Source organism: Panthera uncia, chromosome A2 (genome assembly GCF_023721935.1).
Source record: "Panthera uncia isolate 11264 chromosome A2, Puncia_PCG_1.0, whole genome shotgun sequence".
NCBI classification, from domain to species: Eukaryota; Metazoa; Chordata; class Mammalia; order Carnivora; family Felidae; genus Panthera; species Panthera uncia.
This window is the reverse complement of record NC_064816.1, coordinates 115741795-115764736: the sequence shown is the minus strand read 5'-3', so window position 1 is coordinate 115764736 and position 22942 is coordinate 115741795. Positions and strand designations below refer to the sequence as shown.

The 22942-nt window shown below is 41.8% G+C and overlaps 1 long non-coding RNA gene across 1 annotated transcript; it reads left to right on the top strand.

Moving 5' to 3' along the window:
* Positions 1–15981: 15981 nt before the first annotated feature.
* On the top strand, positions 15982–22895 carry LOC125930864 (uncharacterized). The gene is made up of 3 exons (XR_007460273.1): positions 15982–16173; positions 16251–16380; positions 22693–22895. It is a non-coding gene; the product is annotated as an uncharacterized LOC125930864 (long non-coding RNA).
* The last annotated feature ends 47 nt before the right edge of the window (positions 22896–22942 follow it).

Below are 22942 nucleotides of genomic sequence, written 5' to 3'. Positions count from 1 at the left end.
ATTTAAGCACTAGGGGTGACAAGAAGACCATATTTTATTGAGCCATTGAGCTGGATTTGAGGACTACTTTCTGGCATTTTATATCAGATGGGCAAAAATGCCGACAGTTGCAGATGGGAAGTGTCAGCCTGAGAGAGAGAGAGAGAGAGAGAGAGTGTGTGTGTGTGTGTGTGTGTGTGTGTATAAACATATATATATAATCAGCTTGCAACAAAGGATAGAAACTGGAGCTGACTTTCCATATTTTTTTAAAAGAATTTTGGCTATTCTCATAGTCCATATTCATGTAAGTATAAAATTCCAGAGAGTGATACTGTCCTAGTCCCAATTAGAAGCTGATCATGGATCTTGGATGCTATCACTTATAACTTTCCAAGAAACTCTTGAAATTGGGAAATTGGAAACAACTTCTTGATTTATCTGAAAATTCATCATTTCAATGGAATATTATAAACGAAGTTTTGCAAAAAATGAAGCTTACTAACACATAATGCCTCCTTTCTTTTTTTTCTTTTTAAGTGTTTATTTTTGAGAAAGAGAGAGAGAGAGAGAGAGAGAGAGAGAACAAGTGGGGGAGGGGCAGAGAGAGAGGGGGACAGAGGATCTGAAGTGGGCTCTGTGCTGACAACAGAGGTCCCAAGGCGGGGCTCAAACTCAGGTACCTCGAGATCATGACCTGAGCCACCCAGGAGGCCCTCTCCTTTCTTATCTTAACTGCTATTGCCTTAAACACAAAGCCAAAGCATATTTTTGTGAAGGCTGCACCTTGCACAAAGATGCCTATCCAGGTAGATGGGTAGCAACTGAAACCCATATTTAGAAATCAAGCTCTGGCTGCATCCATTACAAGGAGACGCCTTTTTCTAAAAGCTCAGATGCTTTCACTGACGGCAAATAATTTTCACTAATTTGGTTTCTCTTTACTATGCATAAAAATTCAAAAAAGCTCTGAGAAAAGTAGATACTTTCTGGGGGAAGGGAGAGGGGGGTTGGTGGGTATGAGTATGAAAGAATTCCCTTCCAGTGTTGGAACTGTTCTGCTCTTGACCATGGTGGTGAATACACAAATAGGCACATATGATAAAATTGCATGGAACTTATACGAACATACACACACACACACACACACACACACAAACACACAGTTGACCACAAGTAAAACAGGAAATCTGAATAATATCCATGTCAATAATCTGGTTGAGAGATTGTTCTATAGTTTTTGTAGGATGTTATCCTTGGGGGCAACTGGGCACAGGGCTCATAGGATCTCTATTAATATGTACAACCGATGTCAATCTACAATTATCTCCAATAAAAAAGTAGATGTTCCAGACTTCACAAGTGGCTATGTCTTTTACAGGGTGGTCCTTCTCCTATCTATGGCAGAGCTTTAACTTACTCAGCTAGTGGGAAAAGATGAATGGCTTACCCTGTTTTATTAATAATAACATGACTTGGCCAGGACAGGAGGGAAATTATTCTTGATCACTGTCTGTGTGCATTACAATGACCTTATCACGAAGATTTTTTCCATTGACATTTAAGAGAGAATATAAATATGGGTGTGCGTGTTTTAAGCAAGCCCCAAGAGACAGGAGCTTGAGATTACAAATCTTCAGAAGTGTTTTAATAGTCTGTCAAACTCAGTTGACAATGTTTTATCAATTATGGAAGCTATTTCCATAATGATAAAATTAATGGTTTAGAAGGAGATGGAGAATTTCTTTGACATCTAAGCACAAAAGTCATCCCCAGGGTTTTGCATATAAATCAAACCCAGTGCTCCCTCTGTTAATGAAGAGAACCCATTTCAAGAGCATACTTCAGTTCCAGAAATATCATTAGTCGAGAAGGAAATAATAAAGAAGTTACAGGGAAATGTTCCAGGATGTCAGATACAAGGCAGTCCAGATTAAGAAAATATTAAATACTAACTAAAATGAAGTCAGATGTTGCAGAAAACACACGCCACTCTGGTGGTGGTTGGGACTATGGTTTTCTTTTCTTTCTTTTTTTTTTTAACGTTTATTTATTTTTCAAGACGGTGGGAGGGGCAGAAAGAGAGGGGGACAGAGGATCTGAAGGGGGCTCTGCTGACAGCCGAGAGTCTGAGACAGGGGGCCTGCCCTCATGAATGGAACCGTGACATCATGACCTGAGCTGAAGTCAGACGCTTAATCAACTGAGCCACTCACGTGCCCTGGGACTATGGTTTTCATGTTCTTTGTATCTTCAGTTTGTGTAAAGGACTTCAGGGGGGCAGAGAAAGACTCCCCACAAAAGGAGAGTAGGTAGTATCTTGTCTCCCTTTGCCCATGCTTCCAGAACTCCACAGTCAGCCCTTTTGTTTGTTTCATTCAGTTTTGCTTTTGAGAAAAAAATTGTAGCCACATTGACCATCAGCACGTCTAAGATAATATTAAGGAACCAGTTTTTAAATGTTTTTAGTGTTCCGCGATCCTTCCCTCTTTTCACTTCTTAATTCTGCCTCTTTGTCTTCCACCCCTATTGTCTGTTTCAGATTTATTTAGTAATGCTCCACCACTCTGGAGGAAAATTAAGGATGAGCCCCTTTATCCCTTAAATAGCTTTAAAGTCAAATAAATGAATACACATTAAATGAATCTGACATAAAATAACATTTTTTTATTTTCCCAAGCTATTTCACAGAGGGATAATATCCTTCCAGAAGGCACTAAGTGCCCTGGTGCTCCTGTAGTAAAACTGATGGTTTCATTTATTATTGTTAATGCTAGCAATGAACTTGACCAGATCAACCAAACCCAGGGCCTTTCATTACAAAACCTCAAGAGGCAGAAGCTGACGCCAAGAAGAGGCAAATGGAAGATGAGTTTTTTTCCCTCCATCTGCCATGTTAGAATCACAGAAAACTTAACTATTAATCTTTGAAGATATTGTTTTCTTATTATTTGAAAATAGCAGGGTTGAAGAGCTTGGCTGGTGGTCATCTAGGGAATCTACTGATTGTGGCCAGAAAGATAGATCAACAAGGATCTTTGCTGAATAAACAATTCTTTTGGAGACCTCGGCCAGGACTCATTTATGTTTATTTTCTTCTTTCACCTAACAAATGGAGCATTCGGAACTTAAGGACTTTGAGGACAGGGATCATTTATCTTTTTATCTTTTAGAAGAATGAATTCCAACATTGAAGCTGGACCTCCTGAATTTCCACCAAATGTGACCATGTTTCTCTCTCATACCTTCTTTTCCTGTTCCACTTATTTACCAGACCCTTCAGAGGATTCCCCTGGCTCTTCAGATCTCAGGATAATGGTTAAGGTCTCCAGTGTCACTTTCCAAGCCCTGAATGATGTGTTCCTACCTACTTCTGCAGCCACACTGACCTCTTGCCTTTCTTGACCCCCTCAAGCCCCTCATTGCCATGGAAGGCCTCATCATGTCCTCATGGGAGTCTTTCCTGAGCCCCTTGACCAGCTGATCCCCCATGAATGGCACTCAGAGCATACACCTCTCCTAGCAGCCCCCATCAAGTAGTAATTTCCATCTATTTGTGAGCTTTTAAAAATTAATTCCTGGCTTCTTCATTCAACCATAACTTTCTTGGTGGAAGCAATGGTTTCGTTTTTCTTGCTTTGCCATTAAATCTGCAGCACCTAGCATTGTGCCCAGAACGTAGTGAGTGTCCGATAAATGTTGAATAGTTTCATGACTGCATCATGCAGAAATATTTTATTGCTGGCAAAGTTTGGGCATGGGTAGGAGAGAGAAGGAAGGGAGTACGGGAAAAGCAGAGAGAGAGAGAGAGAGAGAGAGAGAGAGAGAGAGAGAGAGAGAGACAGGGACTATATGGTATATTTAAATATTTTACAAAAGCAAAAAAGGATCATGTAATTATATCCCCAAACTGTACCATATAAACCGAACCCATGTAAATATGCAGGGTCAGTTTTGCTGTTCATTCATTCAAAAAGAAAAAAAATGTTTCTTGAACACCAACCAAGAACTATGCTCACTGTCAGGGCCACAGGAATGGATACAACACTGTAAGTTCCTGCTCTCAGTGAGCTTGAGCTCTATATTTGCAAATAAATATTTAATATATAGCTGGTGGTGGAGCTCCATAGAAAAATAAAGCAGGATGAGAAGACAGTATAGAAGGTGCTAACAGGGTGGTCAGAAAGTGCCTCTTTAATGGGGCAGAGACTTGAGTAAGACCAGGAAGGAGATTTGTAGATGGTGGAACAATAGCGTTGGTCTGAAATCAGAGCAAGTTCAAAGGCCCTGAGGCAGTAGTGCGCTTGGTAGAGGCACAGGAATTCAAATGCCTTCTTCAGATGTGGGGTTTTTAAATCTTACTGCTCATGCATTGGTGCTCTTCTTCCGCCTTCTCTGGGTAAGTTCTCTTGGGCCTGGTGGGGGAAGGCTCTGCTCCTTTCAGCCATGAGGAATCTCAGTTAATTTGCAAAAGTATCCAGCAACCAGGAGATTCGAGGAGGCTTGTACCTGATTCTGTCTTAACCCTGACTTATTGGCCATCTACCTTTCTCTTTCGACTGTCTTCATCTTGCCCTTTATGCCTGACTGCCGAGAGTGTCCTTGCTATCTCTTGACTGTGACACTCAACCCAGGGTGGCTAGGTTGACTGGACCTGGGATCAGGCTCTCCATGGTACTCACCCCTTCTCAGAGCTGCTACTTCAGACTTCACTAGGTTCTTGGAGTAGAACCAGCATGGGTTAGCCATCAGCAATCCTTGCCAAGGCATTATCTGGTAGATTTTCAGTGGTAGCCTTCCAGAAGAAACTTCAGTGTCAAAAATACCAAGTAATTTCCAGGGGTGCCTAAGTGGCTCAGTGGGTTAAGCGTCCCACTCTTGATTTCAGCTCAGGTCATGCTCTCAAGGTTCATGAGATCAAACACCGTGTTGGGCACTGACAGCGCAGAGCCTGCTTGGGATTCTCTCTCTCCCACTCTTTCTCCCTCCCACACTTAGGCTCTTTGTCGGTCTCAAAATAGATAAATAAACTTTAAAAAAATATACCAAGTAATTTCCAAAAGCATTCTTCCTTAAAAGGAGGTAGAAGGTGTTATAATGCAAGAGAAGTGGTTGATTCTACCTAATATGTCCCTGACATAGTCTCTACCTTATCAGAACATTGGACATGATTAGCAACGTCATTGGCAGTTTTGCATCTCCTGGGGGAGGGAATTTATGCCATCGATGGCTCCCTGGGTCTGTTCTGGATGATACACCTGTAGAAAAGGATATGGAAGACAAACAACACCACCCTTCCCTCAGAAACATATCTTAATGCTCAGGAATAATCCTGGAATCTCCTTGGTTGGTTTCTGTCTTTCCTCTGAAGCATGACAAATGTTTGTATTTCTCTTAGGAAGACACTGCTAATCTCGAGACAGATAAAATAACATTCAGTTTCATGGAAGCTTGGTTTTTAACAAATGCCACTACACATATCTAAAGGCTGGTGGAAAAGATTGTGACAATGGTGTAGTGGAGAAAGTAATATTTTTGCCCTAACATGCTGCTAAAGTAAACTCAAATATTGTAACAAGGAGAAATAGTATCGCCTTCTTCTGAGCTTGGGTAAGACAGAAGGAACTCTTTAGAACTTTTAAAAGTTTTTACAAGATCCAGTTTATAAGGATCAACTATGAAATTACCAGCGAGAACTTGGATTCCAGATACATATAGGATCCAATAGTACATTCAAGAAAAGCAACAGGTGAGGCCTCTCATGACCTTCCTGCTATCAATAGCACACGTTCCATGCTTAGTGACAATTAGTTATCTGGTTATCGATAGAAAGTGTCTCTTTTAATGTTTGTTCAACCTAATAGTTGGTTGTATGAACAACAGTTTCTGTTATAGGACTTACTGACACATCAAACCAATATTTATTAAGCAAAATGGTATATTATACCGATATCTATTCCTTTGTTCATATTTCTAGTTTGTCCTGTTGAAAGTACAGTGCATAGAGATTAAGGGCCTTTAATTGGGTCTTTATTTGTTGCTTAACTGAAGGCAATGATGAATATCCATGACTACACGTACCTTTTCTGATGAACACATACAAATATAGATAGAGTACATACGTACGCTGGTAATTTAAATAATAGAAGTTCCACACTAATGCATTCAGATTATACTTACCATAATTTATAAAATGAATGAACGTGCACAAAAATACAGATGGGTTGAATTTTGTGGTGGCCATTCCTTCATGTCTGGCTGCCCTTTTCTATTGGCATTCCAATTCCCTTGGGGAAAATTATGAAATCCCAAGGCCAGTCTCCCAGGAGATGTGTGGTGTAAGCATCCCCTTGGCTTAAATTTGTCAGAAAAAAAATTTCTTTTGCTTTCAGCCAAGAATCCTAACTGATGTACCCTTTATGAGGAACAAGGAAAATAAATAAATAAATAAATAAATAAATAAATAAATAGTGGTCAGCATTTGAGGTATATTTAATAACTGTTAATCTGATAAAAAAACTAAAAAAAAAATCTTTTTGGTTGGTATTCCAAAAGGATCCAATGGGAAAGGAACTTTGCATTTATGCACATTCGAATTAGGCATCACATTATCTTCCCCTCAAGAGTAACATATTCTCTTGTTTCTTCTCCATAAATAGCAGATAGGAAAATGCCATATCTTGACATCAACGAACGTGGTGAAGTAAGCGGGTTAATAGTCGTGCTTCATTTTAAATGTCTTTGGACGAAGGGTGCTTCATTAGAACAGCAGATTATTATTACTGACTGCTCACTGGGGTATGAAGAAGAGAAAAATCAATACTCAATAGTGTTTTCTAAATCCCTATGTAGTCTGACCAGAGTTATTTCATTTTTTTAAAAGTGAGAGTGATGAGGGGCACCTGGGTGGCTCAGTCGGTTAAGCGGCCGACTTCAGCTCAGGTCACGATCTCGCGGTCCGTGAGTTCGAGCCCCGCGTCGGGCTCTGGGCTGATGGCTCAGAGCCTGGAGCCTGTTTCTGATTCTGTGTCTCCCTCTCTCTCTGCCCCTCCCCCGTTCATGCTCTGTCTCTCTCTGTCTCAAAAATAAAAATAAAACGTTAAAAAAAAAAATTAAAAAAAAAAAAAGTGAGAGTGATGAGCAAGAAAACAGCATACAGTAGGATGTTTCTAACATTTTTTTCAATGTTTAATATTTTTTCAAATGGTTATTCGTTTTTGAGAGAGAGAGAGCACAAGTGGGGCAGCGAGAGAGAGGGAGAGAGAGAATCCCAAGCAGGGTCTGCGTTGTCAGCACAGAGGCCCACGGCAAGATCAATCCCACGAACCGTGAGGTCATGACCTGAGCCAAAATCAAGAGTTGGACGCTTAACCGACCGAGCCACCCAGGCGCCCCCAACCCACCACCTTTTTTCGAATGTTTATTTATTCATTTTTGAGAGGGAGAGAGAGTGCATGAGCAGGGAGGGGCAGAGAGAGGCAGGGAGGGAGGAAGGGAGAGATCTATCATTTAAAAAAAAAATGATCTTCTATTTATTCTCCTCCACTATCTACTCATTAAAACTTGGCACCCAGGCAGCTCCAGTGGTGGCAGGAAATTTCTGCCCCCTCCCTCCCCACGTACTTAAATTTTGCCACAAGAGCACCTTTTCCAGGGACTACTGAGATAATGGGCCATTTCCTCCTAGTGTTATTTGTCCAGGATCCATAGAATGTTCAACGTAAAAGCTACTTTAGAGATCATTTGGTTTAAACCTGTCATATACGGGAGGAGAGAACAGAAGTTAGTCTAAAAGAACACAGGTAATTTAGGTGTGGGAAAGGAGACAAGGATTTTATTTCTAGACATGACTTCAATCCTTTCACTGAAACCATTGAATTTCTCCCACAGAAATCATCTTAAGGCATGGTTCTGTGGTCAATGCCTTACCTGGTAAAACCGTGTATTTGCTTGATGCTGTAGGCAACACTGTCCAACAGAACTTTCTCCAGTGATGGAAATAGTCCATATCAGCACTTATGATGTGACTCATGGGCCTGTGTGACTGAGAAACTGAATTTTCTTTAACTTTTTGTTGTGCAAGTACAGAGAGTTCGCCTATATCCTTCTCCCAGATTCCCTGCGATGTTGACCACTCACATAACCCCACTGCATTTGTCAAAATGAAGAAATCAACCTTGGTACGAAACTGTTAACTAACCTACATGCTTCATTCAGATTTCGCCCGTTTTTCAACTATTACCCTTTTGTTCTGATTTAGGATCCAACCCAGGATCCTACATTGTCTTCAAAGCCTTAAAGACGTGAATATTTAATTTGATTAAATTTAAATTTAAGTGGCCACATGTGGCCAGTGGCTCCCGTAAGGGACCGTGCAGCCACGGAGCGTGCAAAACACATTCACATCCATTATCTTCTTTAATTCTGACACCAACCCAACGAAGAGCCATTATGACTCCCAAGTTATGGTGAGGGAAATTGAGGCCCAGAGAACGTGTGACTTACTCTTGTCACATCACTCGCGAGTAGCAAAGTGGATGAAAGCTTCCAGGGTTTTCTGACCCTTAGTGGCACGCATTTTCTGCTCTACCACAGCTGCTTCCCCACGGTGACACGTGTGACTTAAAACTCACAGGAGACTCTGATGTAACATTTATTGCTAAGATATGTGGAAAAATCTATATGTCTTAGGACATCTTTTAAAAAGCAAACAGCCCTTTGGAGTGGAAAAGGTCTCAGTATTCTGGAAGAATGGCCCCTCCTCCCCTTGACCTCTAGATAGATGTTGGATCCCGGTCCCCAGTCTTGGGACCTCTTCTGTATTTACACTCTCTCCCGAAGTGATCTCATCCTGTTCTGTGGCTTTAAATAACATTTATAAACTGATGGGCCCCAAATTTATAACTTCAGGCCAAACCTTGCCCTGAAACTCCACCTGCTTCCTTCCCATGGTCATGTGAGTGTCTAATGGCATCTCTAACTGAGAATTCTTAACATTGCGCCCTCCCTAAGGCCCCCAGTCCGGGCTTCTCCAAGCCTTCCTATCTCTATAAATGGCAGTACTGTTATTCAGTTTTTAGTTACTCAAGCTGAAAACCTAGAAGTTGTTCTTTATGCCTTTTTCTCTTACTCTCATTTGTAACATCCAAACCATCTGCCAGGGTTGTTTCTCCAAAACGTACTCGTTGTCATCCACCTCCTTTGAGGTTGCATCCTTTCTCACCGAGGCTGTCACCCCGGCTTCCTGCTAATCAGTCTCCATCAGATCTTGCGATTATTCTCTTTCGAATCATCTCACAGCTTCCCGTTGCCCTTAAACTGCAATCCAGCCACAACGTAATGGTTCGAAAGGCTCTAGATGATCCCCTATCATCTCCGTCTTCCTTCTCTCTATTCTCCATTTATGACGTTCCAGCCCAACCAGACTTCTGGCAAACTGAAAACTCAGGCCCACCAAACAAGAACTCATCCACCTCAGGGCTTTGCAGCTACTGTTCCCTCTGCCGGTAAGTTCCACCTCCAGATCTTTGCGTGGCCGTTTCATGTTACGAGCTTAACTGTCACCTCCTCCTGGAGACCGTTCCTGACTGCCCACTTGCACTCTGCCACCTTGCTCCAGTTATTTTCTTAGGCACAGTTGTCCATTCTGAAATGATCTTGTTGTCCTTTTTGTTCCCTTGCTTATCTTCAATTAGAACGTCAGCTCCCTGAGACTAGAGACCTTACCTCTCTTGGGCACCATATCTCTAGTGCCTGTAAACGTTTGGTCCACAGTAGCAGCTCTGTAAATACTGTTGAGTGAACGAGCGAAAGAAGGCTCACAGGTGAATATTTACCTGTTGGGCTCTCGGCTGTAATGAAAATCCATTCTTATTGCCTGGTGAGTGATTTTCAGAGTGGCACTTCAGGGTCAGCCAGTTATTGGGTCTGTCTGGTAAGATCACTAAAGCAGTCATGAGGATCACAAAATGACACGGCAGAAGTCAAAGAAACATTTTTTTAGATAGGTGAGGTTAGGCAAAGCTGCAGTAACAAACACCCTCCAAACCTCAGTGCAGGCTGGGTCACTCTCTAGGGCACTTCTTCTCTATGTGGCAATGCAGGAGTCTAGACCATGTTACGATGCTCTCATCACAATAAATGGCTTCCTGGTCTCACAGCAGGTGAAGAGAACGCTGACAGTTCTCACACCAGCTTCTAAATGCTTTGGCCCAGAAGTGGCAAACACTATATCTGACCACAGCCCATTAGCCAGACCTGCCCGTGAGACTGAGTGATTGCCAGGGGGCTTGCAATATGGAGGCATACATGTCTCTTTGGTGAGTGGAAAATGTCTCCACAACAGTCCACCCTTGAACACGTAAAACTACAAACACCTCTCCAAGGGGGCTTGTCTAAAGTCCCATCTAGTCATAGCATCTAGCTCTTGGTCCAGGATCTTGGGGGGATATGCCAGATGTGACATCTCCATCGGGGCAGGATGCAGCTTACTCTGGTCCGGAGACCTGTGACCTAAAGTGACTTTATCTACCTTCTCCCATACCCAACACACAATAGTGTCATAGGGAAGGGCAACCACAACACACACTCCCTTTTGGAAAAGAGAAGATTGTGAGGTATAGAGTGGTCTCTGGTCAGTAACAGGGCCCAGACTTCAACATGGCCTTTAGTTCCACCTCTGGAAGTTTCTTCCTTTCTCGTTATTTTCCTTGGTCAAATAGGAAGTGAGTTTGGGGGAACACACTCTCCTAGAGATATACATGACTTTCTCAGCCCATTTCTTGCTTGTAAAATATTAAATCTCAAATAGTCTCTTTCAAACCAACAGCAATTTTCTCATCTATCTGCTTCCAGTCAATTCTATGAGCCAGCAATAACATCCATCTTTTTTTTTTTTAATTGTTTCAGATAAAGGATTTAACGTTTATTTCCTTGCTTTCTTGCCTCCACTGCCCTCCATGTCTCAACTTCATGATACTGTCCACTTGGGTGGTATCATCACTCCTTCCATAGGATTTTATCCTGAGTCTTTTTATCCAACAGGAAGATTCTATGGAGCACCACACCATTCGTCTAATTCTTTTCCCGGAGTTCTTTGCGCCAAATGTTTTCTCAGTATGATTAGGGATCATGAAGTGGTCCCTTGAATACATGTATCAGGTATCAAGTTTCTAGAATGTATCTTCCTTCTTTTCTTCTTGTAAAAGAGTCAGTTCCTTTTTGAGCTCATCTCTTTCTTCTCACACTTTAGGACACATAATCTATAGCAATCCCGTCCCCTGAAGCTATGGGCTCACAATCCTGTGATCTCCTCCATTACTGCAGGCGACAGACTGCACAATATGAAGTACTATTTTCCCAAAATTGGACATTAGTTTCCACACTGCCCACTGCCTAACCGCCCAGGCAGTGCTGCATATTTTAATCCTGAGTACTTCTGTTATTGCAACCCATGGACTGGGCGATCTCCAAGATCCCTTTAAATGTCCTATGATTCTAAAATGATGCAGTTTGCTTCATCCTATAGTAAAATCCTGTTGCTAGAACACTATTGTTGAGCATGTGCATTACACCCATAAATAAATCAGGATACAGAATAATATTGAATGAAGTACATTTTCCTCTTGCGTGTGCTTAAAAAGAGCAGGATAATAAGGAGGGAGTACTGTGATCTGAAGTTGTAAGTCTTCCATAGTTTTGGTGGGATGGTACCATGTCAATCCAGGAAAAGGAGAACAAGAGACAGGGAACAGCGGAAAAGGCAATCTCGTGTGATAAGGGAGGGAGGAACAGATTGCTAAAGAATGTAATTGAGAAGAATAATTCCTATAGCCGAGGAGGGTGTGGTGGGCGAAGGCAGGAAGGACTCCACCTTTTTGAGTCTCCCAGGCTGCTCAGGCAAGGAGTTTATGGCAAGCTTCAGCAAGTGACTCAAGAAAGAAGCAGGGTTAGCAGTTAAAGCTCAGGGTCTTAGAGAGCACTGGTAATGCCAGGCTTCAATGACTTTCTTTAGGGGGATTTGAAATTCTATCAATCCTGGGCTTTGCAAGAACCTTAGCCAAATTAAGGGATGGGACCATGGTCATGGTAGAAACGGGTGGTATAGTGAGAACAGTAGGGACCAGGGGCAAGTGGCTTGACCCCTTCGAGTGTCACTTTCTTTCTCTGTAAAATGGGGACAATAAAAATACTTAGATTGTGAAGAGGAGGAATAAATAAGATAATGCACATACGTGTAGAATTAGTGCTGAGCAAGTGTTAGTGTTGGCGATAATGATGATGCTGGTGGTAATGGGGCCATGTAGGAGGTAATAAAGCTTCTCAGCCTTCTCTGTGCATTGTAAGCGCCTGGGAGCTTTTAACAACTCAGTGCCTGGGAGGCACCTCGCCCAGTAAATCAGAATTGCGGGGAGCAGGATCTAGATATCAGTACTCTAATATCTCCCTTGTTGATTCCAGTGTGCAGTCAATGTAGAGAAGCCCTGCTTAAGGGCTTCTGGGGAACAAGGATGATTTATTAGAATCAAATGCCTCAAAAAATAATAAAATAATATAAAATAATAGAATAAAATAAAGTAAAATGCCTCTAAAAGCATTTCACACTGGTCAAATTTTCAGTGATGTGACGAAGGATGGTCCGTAGGAGTCATGGGTGTGGATCCATTCATTTATACAGTTGTTCCATAAGTCTTTCACTCAATCCTCTGAACAAGACAGAGAAGCTGTTCTTGGGGAGTTAACAGTCAAGTACAGAGCCAAGCGATAAGACCAATCCCAAATGTGAATGGCAGTGGCTTCAATAAAAAAATGGATCACAAAGGGATCTCAGCAATTTTTATCATGGCTAATTTGTTTTATTTGTTATTAATTTTTTTAAGTTTATTTATTTTGAGAGAGAGAGAGAGAGAGAGAAAGAGAGAAAGAGCATGTGCAAGTGGGAGAGGGGCAGAGAAAGAGGGAGAGAGAGAGAATCTCAAGCAGACTCCACACTGCCAGCCTGGAGCCCAACGTGGGGCTTGAACCCACAAACTGCAAGATCATGACCTGAGCTGAAGCTGGACGCTTCACTGACTGAGCCACCCAGGGGCCCCAATGGCTAATTTCTTTTAAAAGGAAACACTGATATCAAAACATCAAAGATTTCTTCAATTTGGCTGGCAAGGATGTGGGCATTTTAGACTTTCCTTTTTTGTACACTTCTCCTTGTTTGGAATATTTCATCAAAGAAGATAATGCTACATTAACATAGAACTTAGGTGCTAAGTGCTTACCTAAGTGCTATGATGGGGTAAGATAAGGAAGCAGTGAGAACGAAGAAGAGGAGGGCCACCCAGAGTGGGTGTAGGAGGGTGGGGGGGAGGGTCAAGGAAAGCTTTCAAGAAATCATTGACGGGGTGCCTGGGTGGCCTGTCGGTTAAGCGACCAACTTCAGCTCCGGTCATGATCTCACCATTTGTGAGTTCGAGCCCCACATTGGGCTCTGTGCTGATGGCTCAGAGCCTGGAGCCGGCTTCAGATTCTGTGTCTCCCTCTCTCTTTGCCCCTCCCCCACTCACACTCTGTCTGTCTCTCTTTCAAAAATAAACATTTAAAAAAATCATTGAGGGGCGCCTGGGTGGCGCAGTCGGTTAAGCGTCCAACTTCAGCCAGGTCACGATCTCGCAGTCCGTGAGTTCGAGCCCCACGTCAGGCTCTGGGCTGATGGCTCGGAGCCTGGAGCCTGTTTCCGATTCTGTGTCTCCCTCTCTCTCTGACCCTCCCCCGTTCATGCTCTGTCTCTCTCTGTCCCAAAAATAAATAAAAAAAAGTTGAAAAAAAAAATTTAAAAAAATCATTGACACTTACAAAATAGGAAAGTGTCACAAGAGGATTTGCATCTTAGCGAGAACAAGGGGAGAAAGCAGAGATATGGAGCTGGAGGTATCATTAGAAGACCATTTGCCCCTCATGTGAAATGTGTAAGGCCTGGCTAGACTAAGGCACCTACAGTAAGGATGGGGAGGAGGAGTGGAGACCAGAGACATCCTGCTGTGAGCCGATAAATTCAGATACAGATGCAATTGGACGTGCGAAGAAAGCAAGAGGAGTTCTGGAATTCCTCTTGCATTCCTGGGATGGGCTTTTGGGCAGACATAGTTCTTGGCATAAATAACTCAGCTAAGGCTTTCAGGATGAGCAATGGACTGGAAGCGAGAGAAAGTTCATTCGGCGAATGGTGCTTGTGGTACATCTAAGTGTCCACATCAATAGAATACATGGGCTCAGGAGAGAGTTGTCCAAGCCTGAGATGTAGATATGGGACCATGGTGTACATCCAGTTCATCTCTTGAGGAAACGGAATACATTCACACAACAGGATGACCCATAAAGGGCCTTTGAACACACCTGCTTTATAATCACGAGGATTGGGATGAGAAGAAAATTCTCCCAAAGAGGGCTGAGAAGAAGCAAATGGACTGATAGCAAGTGAGATCAGGAAAGAGTTCTGACCATGCCCAGGGGAAGGTGTGAATACCAAGTGGAAAATAACCGAAAAGGTAAAAAACCATGGAGAAGTCGACTGAATACCCACGAAAGGTATTACTAAATATAGCAATTTATTTGCAGGCCAGTGGTGATTACAAAAGCCATTTCAGGACGCCAGGCTATAGAGGGGAACTTGTAGCATGAAAGGTACTCATTAAATGGTTGTTGGATTGCAAATGCACTGGGTTATTGCCATCATGGAATAAGCCTTGAGCCTCCAGGCAGGGGTAGGAGATGTTGGAGAAGGAATGAGGTCTTTTATGGGGCTTCTCGGTCTGGCCCAGGAACAGTGGTTCTGCTGATGAATCTAGAGGGGAGACTGCCTTTTCCTAGCCTGGTTGAACTTGCCAACATTTTTGCCAACATTCTGCAGCTCTGATCCATTATCAGTAAGTGTCACCCGTTAGCCATATATAGAAACAGCAAGCAAGGAAAATGCACCGTGGGGGCGGATGACTCAGGGTGTTTGGCAAAGGGATAAATAAGCATTTTACCTTTAGTGGTGATAGATTGAGGGCCCTCAAGGAAAAAACTGCTGTCTGGTTCTCCTCATCGCTCCTCCTCCTACTATATACTTTTGTATAGCTCCGAGGACACCATCAGTAACACCCACAATAAACCATTAATTAAAGCTAGTTTCTGGACCAGGTTTGAATAGCCCAGAGTTGCCCCATGGAGCTGGGTGTATGTACGAGCGAGCTTCACAAACGATCACAGCCATCGCCTCTCCCATTTACCCACCCAACTTAGTAGCAGGTACTGAAGCCCAGATGAGGGAAGAAATCGTGTCAGCTCTGTTTCTGGTTGCATCTCCGGAACACCCTGCATTACCCCTACCAACCGGGAGACAATCAGAAAATACTGAATGACAGCTGGGAGGAATTTGGGTGGAATCTTCTGGCACTCTGAACTTCCTTCATGCTTTTTCTGATTTCAGCCATGGGAGTTACATCAGCTATGGTTCAACCAGAGACATAGAACCAATACATACATATATAGTAAGAGGTTTATTACAAGGAATTGGCTCATACGATTGTGGGAGCTGGCTAAGCAGGCGCACAATTCGTAGGGCAGGCAATCAGGAAGACAAGATCACAAGCAGAGTGGAGCCCGGTGGGCATGGCTGAAGCTGTTGTCCCCAGGTACACTTTCTTCTCTGTCTCCGTTTCTCTGGGAAGTCTCAGCCAGGCTTTTAAGAGCTCCCAACTGATTAAGTCAGGCCCGCCCAGACTATCCAGTATGATCTCCCTTATTTACAGTCAACCGATTAGTGATTTTAATGACACCTGCAGAGCCCCCTCAACAGTCACATCTAGATTAGGGTCTAATGTAATAACTGGGGGCTTTAGCTTAGCGAAATTGACATCAAAAAGACCAACATGGGGGGTTTAAGAATAATGTGTTAGAGACCTTGTAGATGAAAGAGAAAATAAGTTTGTGTGTGGTCAGAGAGAGAGAGGGAGAGAGAGAGAGAGAGAGAGGGAGAGAGAGAGAGAGACGAAGCTGGTTCTGGAAGTTGGGGGACCTCCTTCTTCTCTCCCTTTGGAATCTGGAATCTCACAAAAGCCTGTTTGGGGGAAGGTCATTGGTATCTAACATATTGCTCAGGGAAACCATGAGGTTCTATAGCCTTAACACACGGAGGAAGAACCCAGTCTGATGTTTTAGGTAGGCGATGGGCCACCAGAATCAGCAGGCCCCCCTTACTTCTTTCAAACACACAGTGCGACTCTATTTTCCTCCAGGGCTCCCCGCGCCGGGTGAATTTCTCCATAGCGGCACCAGAGGGCGCCCGAACTGAGGGAAAGGCCTCGGGACGCCAAGAGGACCCAAGCAGGTGCTACCACGCCGGCGACCCAGACCTCCCTGGCTCTGGTATGTCCCGTTCCCAGGGACCTCTCTTATGCCCACCTTTATGTGCCCGTTTCAGGGATGAGCAGATGGGAGCAAAGAGCTAGCAGATTCGCTTTCCTTCGTAAGGGGTGGGACGGGGCGTTTGCTGCGGAGGGAGGTCGTGGCCCCAGGATAAGGGAGAAGAGATGGGACTATCTCTTGCCTCACCTGTCAAATCGTAGGCTCCTACCTTCTACTCCTGAAATCCGTGGGCAACTTGTCTTCGTGCTGAGAGTGTAGGAAGGCCCGCTGTCCCGGGAGAAAGGCACCTGGTGTCCACGCCCAATCCCATCCTCTGCCCCTGAGACCACCCGTGGGTGCCCTGCACCCCGGCTGCTGAAGTTTGCGGGCAGGTCTGCCTTGTCTCCCACTCAGCCGCCCCTCTCATCAGCAGCCCCACACCCTAAAAATCGAGGGCCCAAAGCAAACAGTCAGGACTTTTCTGTAGGTTAGTATTATTACTTTTAATCTTGGGATTAAAAAGAATGTTATTGCAGCTAATATCATCCATCTGTCCTATCCTCTTCCCTCCTTAAAAGTGCAGAGTCTTAATGAAATGCTTTTAAAGGCAATATAGATTTTGAGGGAAAGAAAAATCACTAGAGGATTCCCACCAAGGTTTAATGCAATGGCCTTATTAAAAATAATCATGGGCATGGCTTTTTGCAATTCTCAAAGGTGGATGGCTACTAAGGACAAGTAGAGTAGATCAGACAGTTGGAAATTATAAAGAATGGCTGCTGCACTCATAATTTGCACAGTAGGGACATTTAAACACTCAGCAAAACTGAGCAATAAACACATTGCTCACTGAAATATAATGGAGGTCAGGGAGGGGAGCCGTGTTCTTCTTTTCTTGTCTGATGTAGGCACCTCGTGGCCTCAGCTTATGTGTGGTTTTGGAAAACTCTGGTGGGAATGAGTGTCTGGGAGACTTCTCAGTTGTCAAGAAGTTCTTACATTTCCTCAAGAAACTCAACCTATGTTCGTTAAGCCATGTCACAGAGCAAAGAGAATCAAATATTTTTTTAAGACTGCAGCTAATCCCGCAACTGAAACATGGTGGAAGGAATCCCACATAGGAAAGTTCTGTGAATTTTTTATAGGAAATGTGCAAAAACGTTGTGTTTAAATATCCTCTGATGAGGAAAAATTGAGATACACCCCCCCTGCCGAAAAAAGAAAAGAAAAGAAAAAAGACACCATGATTTTTAGTCATCTAGTCTCAGACCTGCCCTCCTAGACTTCAATGAAATACAATGACATCTTTGTTGGAAAATATTTGTATATCAGTGAAAGCAAGAAGATTCTTTGAAAGATGTGTGTATTTGAGTAAGGCCAAACCTTTTATTATTTATGCTTTTTTCATTGAAGTCATAGGCTCACATTAAGGATTTTCTCTCCCTTTATAAGCATCAGCGCAGTGCAATAACTTCCTTTATTTGCAATCAGTATAATCCAGGGTTAACAAAGAACTTTTTAAAGAAAAAATGTGCCCTAATGAATTCAGTACTTCTTTATATGCATTTTTATATGCACTAAATATATAAGGATAGTGTGTCCCTGGTAAAGTTGGTTTCTGCTGATGGGGTAACCCAGGTAAATCAACATCGAGTCCATAGCACATTATAGGTTCCATTTTATTGGGTTTTACCTTCAGGTAAAGACTTCTATTAAGAATGTACAAGTGCTTGCATACCTAACCTGCCTTGTTTTACACAGTGCTGTATACATAATCTCTTTAAAAAAATTTTTAATCAAAGCATGCTATATTGAATACATTTAATTGGAATCCAGTGGTTAAAAAATATAAAAATTTACTGCTGTAGCAAAGTTTTGATTAGTACTTTCCATGAGCAAGTGTTGTTGAGTAAACTCTCTAACAGTCTATTTGCATTCAGACAAGAACGGACTTAGCAAAACAGGTGACGCTTTCAACTGTACAAATATATTATTTCCCATAAATATTCCTAATGAAAGAGGTGGTCTGTTTCAGAGGAAGTTACTGCAGTGAAGACTTTTAAATGACCGAAAAGAAATTGTTCCCAACCTTGATAAGTATGGGCATGGAGGCTTGAAGGTTGAGTTATTAGGTGTGGAAAGGTAGAGTCGCGAAAACCTCTCCCACGTACATTTTAAAGTAAACTGCCCTACAACGTGGCAGAAAACATCTTTCATTGCCATTCTCTTACATCAGAATCTTACCCTGTCTTCCTCCATCCAAACAAAGTGAACTCAGATACAAAGAAAGGGTGTTTTACTCTAATGAAACGTTTCGGGAAGATGAGAGTTTATGCTGGGATTTCTTCACTTGACTGTGCTAAAAATTTTGTTTATATAAATACAAGAAAACAAGGGGTGCCTGGGTGGCTCAGTCGGTTGAGCGTCCGACTTCAGCTCAGGTCACGATCTCACGGTTCGTGAGTTCGAGCCCTGCGTCAGGCTCTGGTCTGATGGCTCAGAGCCTGGAGCCTGCTTCTGATTCTGTGTCTCCCTCTCTCTCTGCCCCTCCCGCATTCATGCTCTGTCTCTCTCTGTCTCAAAAATAAATAAACATTTAAAAAAAAATTAAATACAAGAAAACAAAAGAGAAAAAATAGGAATACTTCTAACCAAAATTCAAATGTAAGCAATTTTCAATGCTCAGAATTTTGATTAACCTTCATCTGACATTTAGCTATCAGCTTGGACTTTACCACTTAACAAAGAAAAGTAAAAATAAGATTCAGGTTTGAAAGGGTATTTTTTTGTTCCCCTTTCCCCAACAGCGATTATCCGATTCAAGAAGGGCTGTGTTTCTCTCCAATTGTATGCTTAAATCTGGAATCAAGATGGGAGCACATTGTCCCACCGGCTGTTTCCTAAGTAACAAGTCAGTGTTCTGTGTTTCATAGACGGCAGACCTCTGATTTCACACACTGAAGCGTGGAAAAGCCCCATGTACTGGAGCCAGAGGTCTGAATCCAGACTTTTCTAGTACATAGTTTCAGCCTATTCTTAGAGTTAAGTGCAGTGAATATCTTCATTTGTATACTAGCGTTATATTTGGGCAGATTCCTAGCTACTATAATGCTGTGTGTGTGTGTGTGTGTGGATGCGCATTTGGAATTGGGGGCACAAGAGCAGTGGGGTGGGGGCAAACAGAGAGGAAGAATCAGGGACACAGAAAGCCTCTGCTTTGGGATATTACATGTCCTCCTTTTCTACTATCTTATTCACAATGAATTTAAAGAAGAATAACATTATTTAAGGAAGTAAATCTCCCTTTCCTCCTTTCTTAAAATTGGTCACAGTTATAGCAGATGAGCTACTCTGTCTCACGACTGTTCAGATGTGATGTTTCTATTCTCTGGCTTACTTTTTGTGCATGATACACGCACACAAGTTTTCTGCTCTTTAAACCTCATCACTGTTGGCTGACAATGAAATTGGGTATAACATCTCATTCTTTGTTGCATCCTGATGTTCTTTCTTTGTGAAATTGATACCTCTCTGTAATGAATGTAATTTAATGACAGCAGCAAACAACACTAATCACAATGCTATGCACAAAAAGGATGTTATGCCATAAGACTACTTTGCAGAAAAAGGACATTTCGTGTTGGAATTGTTTGATTTGATTGTGGTGAAAAGAAAATGTTAGTGTATTCAAATCAAATCAAACAGTAAGCAGTCAAAAGCAAAATATGTAAAAGGATCTCAATTTTCAGATGAAATGTACTGTATTTGATTACTACTCATTTAACATTCTGCCAGTGTAAATTTCATTAATTAAGTAAAAAATTACATAACATTAACCTTGTAAGTTATTCAAAGAAAAAAATTTAGTTCAAAGCCTGAATAGAATGCAATTGTGTTACTTTTGGTATAAAGAATGCTTCTCCGTGTTACTTCCAAGCAGGTTTAACTGAATGACTGATAGCTTCCATTTCTAAGAGCTTTATTTGCGTGTAAGGAATATACTATTATGTGCATTAATATAATATAATATAATATAATATAATATAATATAGTAATGTATAATATAACAATATAATAATAAAAGCCCTTTAATTATGCACCTGTGCTGTGTTTGGAGCTGCACACAGTGGGCTTACACGGGGAGCAAGAAAGATGCAGTTTGTCCCCTAGAAGGCACAGTCCAGTGGCTCATTTAGAAAAATTAACCAATTAACCAAGTTTTCACATAATCCAATTTATGTGTTTAATAGGTCTTTCTTAGTAAATAACTCTCAAAAGATAACTTCTTTTTTTTTCTTAGTTTATTAATTAATTAATTTATTTTGAGAGAGAGAGAGAGAGAGAGAGATCAGAAGCCAGGGAGGAGCAGAGAGAGGGAGACAGAGAATCCCAAGCAGGCTCAGCACTGTCAGTGCAGAGCCCAACGTGGGGCTCAAACCCACAAACTGTGAGATCATGACCTGAGCTGAAACCAAGAGTTGGATGCGTAACCGACTGAGTCACCCAGGTGCCCCTCAAAAGATACTCTACTGAGTGACAAACTACTTTTTACAAATTCCAAATTTGTGGCGTTTGAATTAATGAAACATTTCTAAAACATTTCCAAAACTGTCTAGGTTGAGAATTTTAAAACATCCCGGATATGTGGTCTAGCCATTCTTTTATGCCAGCTTTATATCTTGAACGTGTCTTCATAACCTTTACCAGTTGTTTTGCACTGTCTTCCCCTTTACAAGTGTCTTTGAGGGCAGACAGTTTTATAGACAGCTCAGGATCTTCAGCATTAAATGACAGCATGAGCTAACACAGTTTAAAATTGTGCTAAAAGTCCACCTTTTAAGAAAAAAAAATTTTAATTGAAAATATCATTTTAATACAAAGTAATAGATGTTCTAAATTAAAATAAAGTCATACCATAAAGGAAAGTTTAAAGAAGAAAATAAAAGTCCATCGTAATTCTGTCAAACACTCAGAAATCAGCATGGGTACCATTTTGACGTATTCACTATTTTGACGTGTTTGTCCAGATGTTTTTCTATGGATATACATATACCTTTTAAAAACCAAAACGTGTGGGGTGCCTGGGTGGCTCAGTCGGTTAAGTGTCCGACTTCAGCTCAGGTCATGATCTCACAGTCTGTGAGTTCGAGCCCCGTGTTGGGCTCTGTGCTGACAGCCCAGAGCCTGCCTCAGATTCCGTGTCTCCTTCTCTCTTTCTGCCCTTCCTCCGCTCATGCTCTGTCTCTCAAAAATAAATAAAAGTTAAAAACATAAAACCCAAAATGTGCATTTATGCTATACAATCTAACCGACTTTTTCACTTAGCAATATATCATGAGCATCTTTTGATACAGATAAGTACAGACGCCATCACTATTCTCAATGCACTTTAAAGCATTACACCGTGTAAATATAACAAAATTAATCCAATCAACTTTCTGTCATTAACCATTTATGTTCTTTTCAGGGTTTGTTAGATTGTTGGTTGGCTGCTATGTGTGAAATACAATTAAAAAACATTTATTTTATTTTATTTTATTTTTATTTGAGAGAGAGAGCCAGAGTGTAGCAGAGGAGGGACAGAGAAAGAGGGAGACACAGAATCTGAAGCAGGTTCTAGCCTCCAAGCCATCAGCACAGAGACTCAAGTTCAGGAACCGCGAGATCATGACCTGACCTGAAGTCAAACACTTAACTGACTGAGCCACCCAGGCTCCCCTGAAATACAATTTAAAAACAGTGATTTTGTTTTTTGTATCTCCTTAGAAAGAACTAGTTTTAAAAACCCCATATACACAATCAAGAGGCCATTTGTGGTCACATCCTGATTCTGCTTTCCTAGATGTTTCTAAGGATCTGCTCCCTAAGATGTATACTTGTGAAGTGAATTTTGTTTCTTTAATGTTCAGAGCATCAGGAAGAAAAATCATAGAACATGTGGATTCTGCTTGTATTCCTTATGAGTTTGGGAATAAGACATTTTGCCTGTGTAGAAAGCAATGGCTTTCAGCACACTTATACCGAATAATCAAAAAAATACTGTCAATTTAAAATTTCGATGACTTCATATTGCTATGAGAAAAAAAAAATCTATTTCTAAAATCAATTACTTTGTTACATAGGCAGCACTGACCAAGTTTAAGAGAAGTTAAGAAAAACCTACTGTCTCTTTAGAAATGGTACCTAATTGATACAGTGGACTTTTAAAAAGGATGGATGTTTTTTAGATGTCCAAAGCACAAGATTATTGCTTAAGGAATCAAGAAAGCAAAAAGAAAAGTAAATGACTAGAACATTTCACTAACTGCCTTTATTCTTTATTTCATCCCCCAGAACCTTGAAGGAAAAACAGAACTGCGTTCCTCAGCTCTATCCTTTCTGCTCATTTCCTGTCACCCAAGATGTGATTTTTCAGTGGTGGTCTCCATTTTTATTCACATATGGCTGCTAGATCAAGGGACTGACATTATCTAGAAATCTGTGAAGTAAAAAACATCCAGGACCCATTCCCTGGGGGCAGAAAAAAGAGAGTAGAAAAAAGGTGTGTGTGGGGGGGGGGGGGCGTGGAGTGGGAATCTCTAAT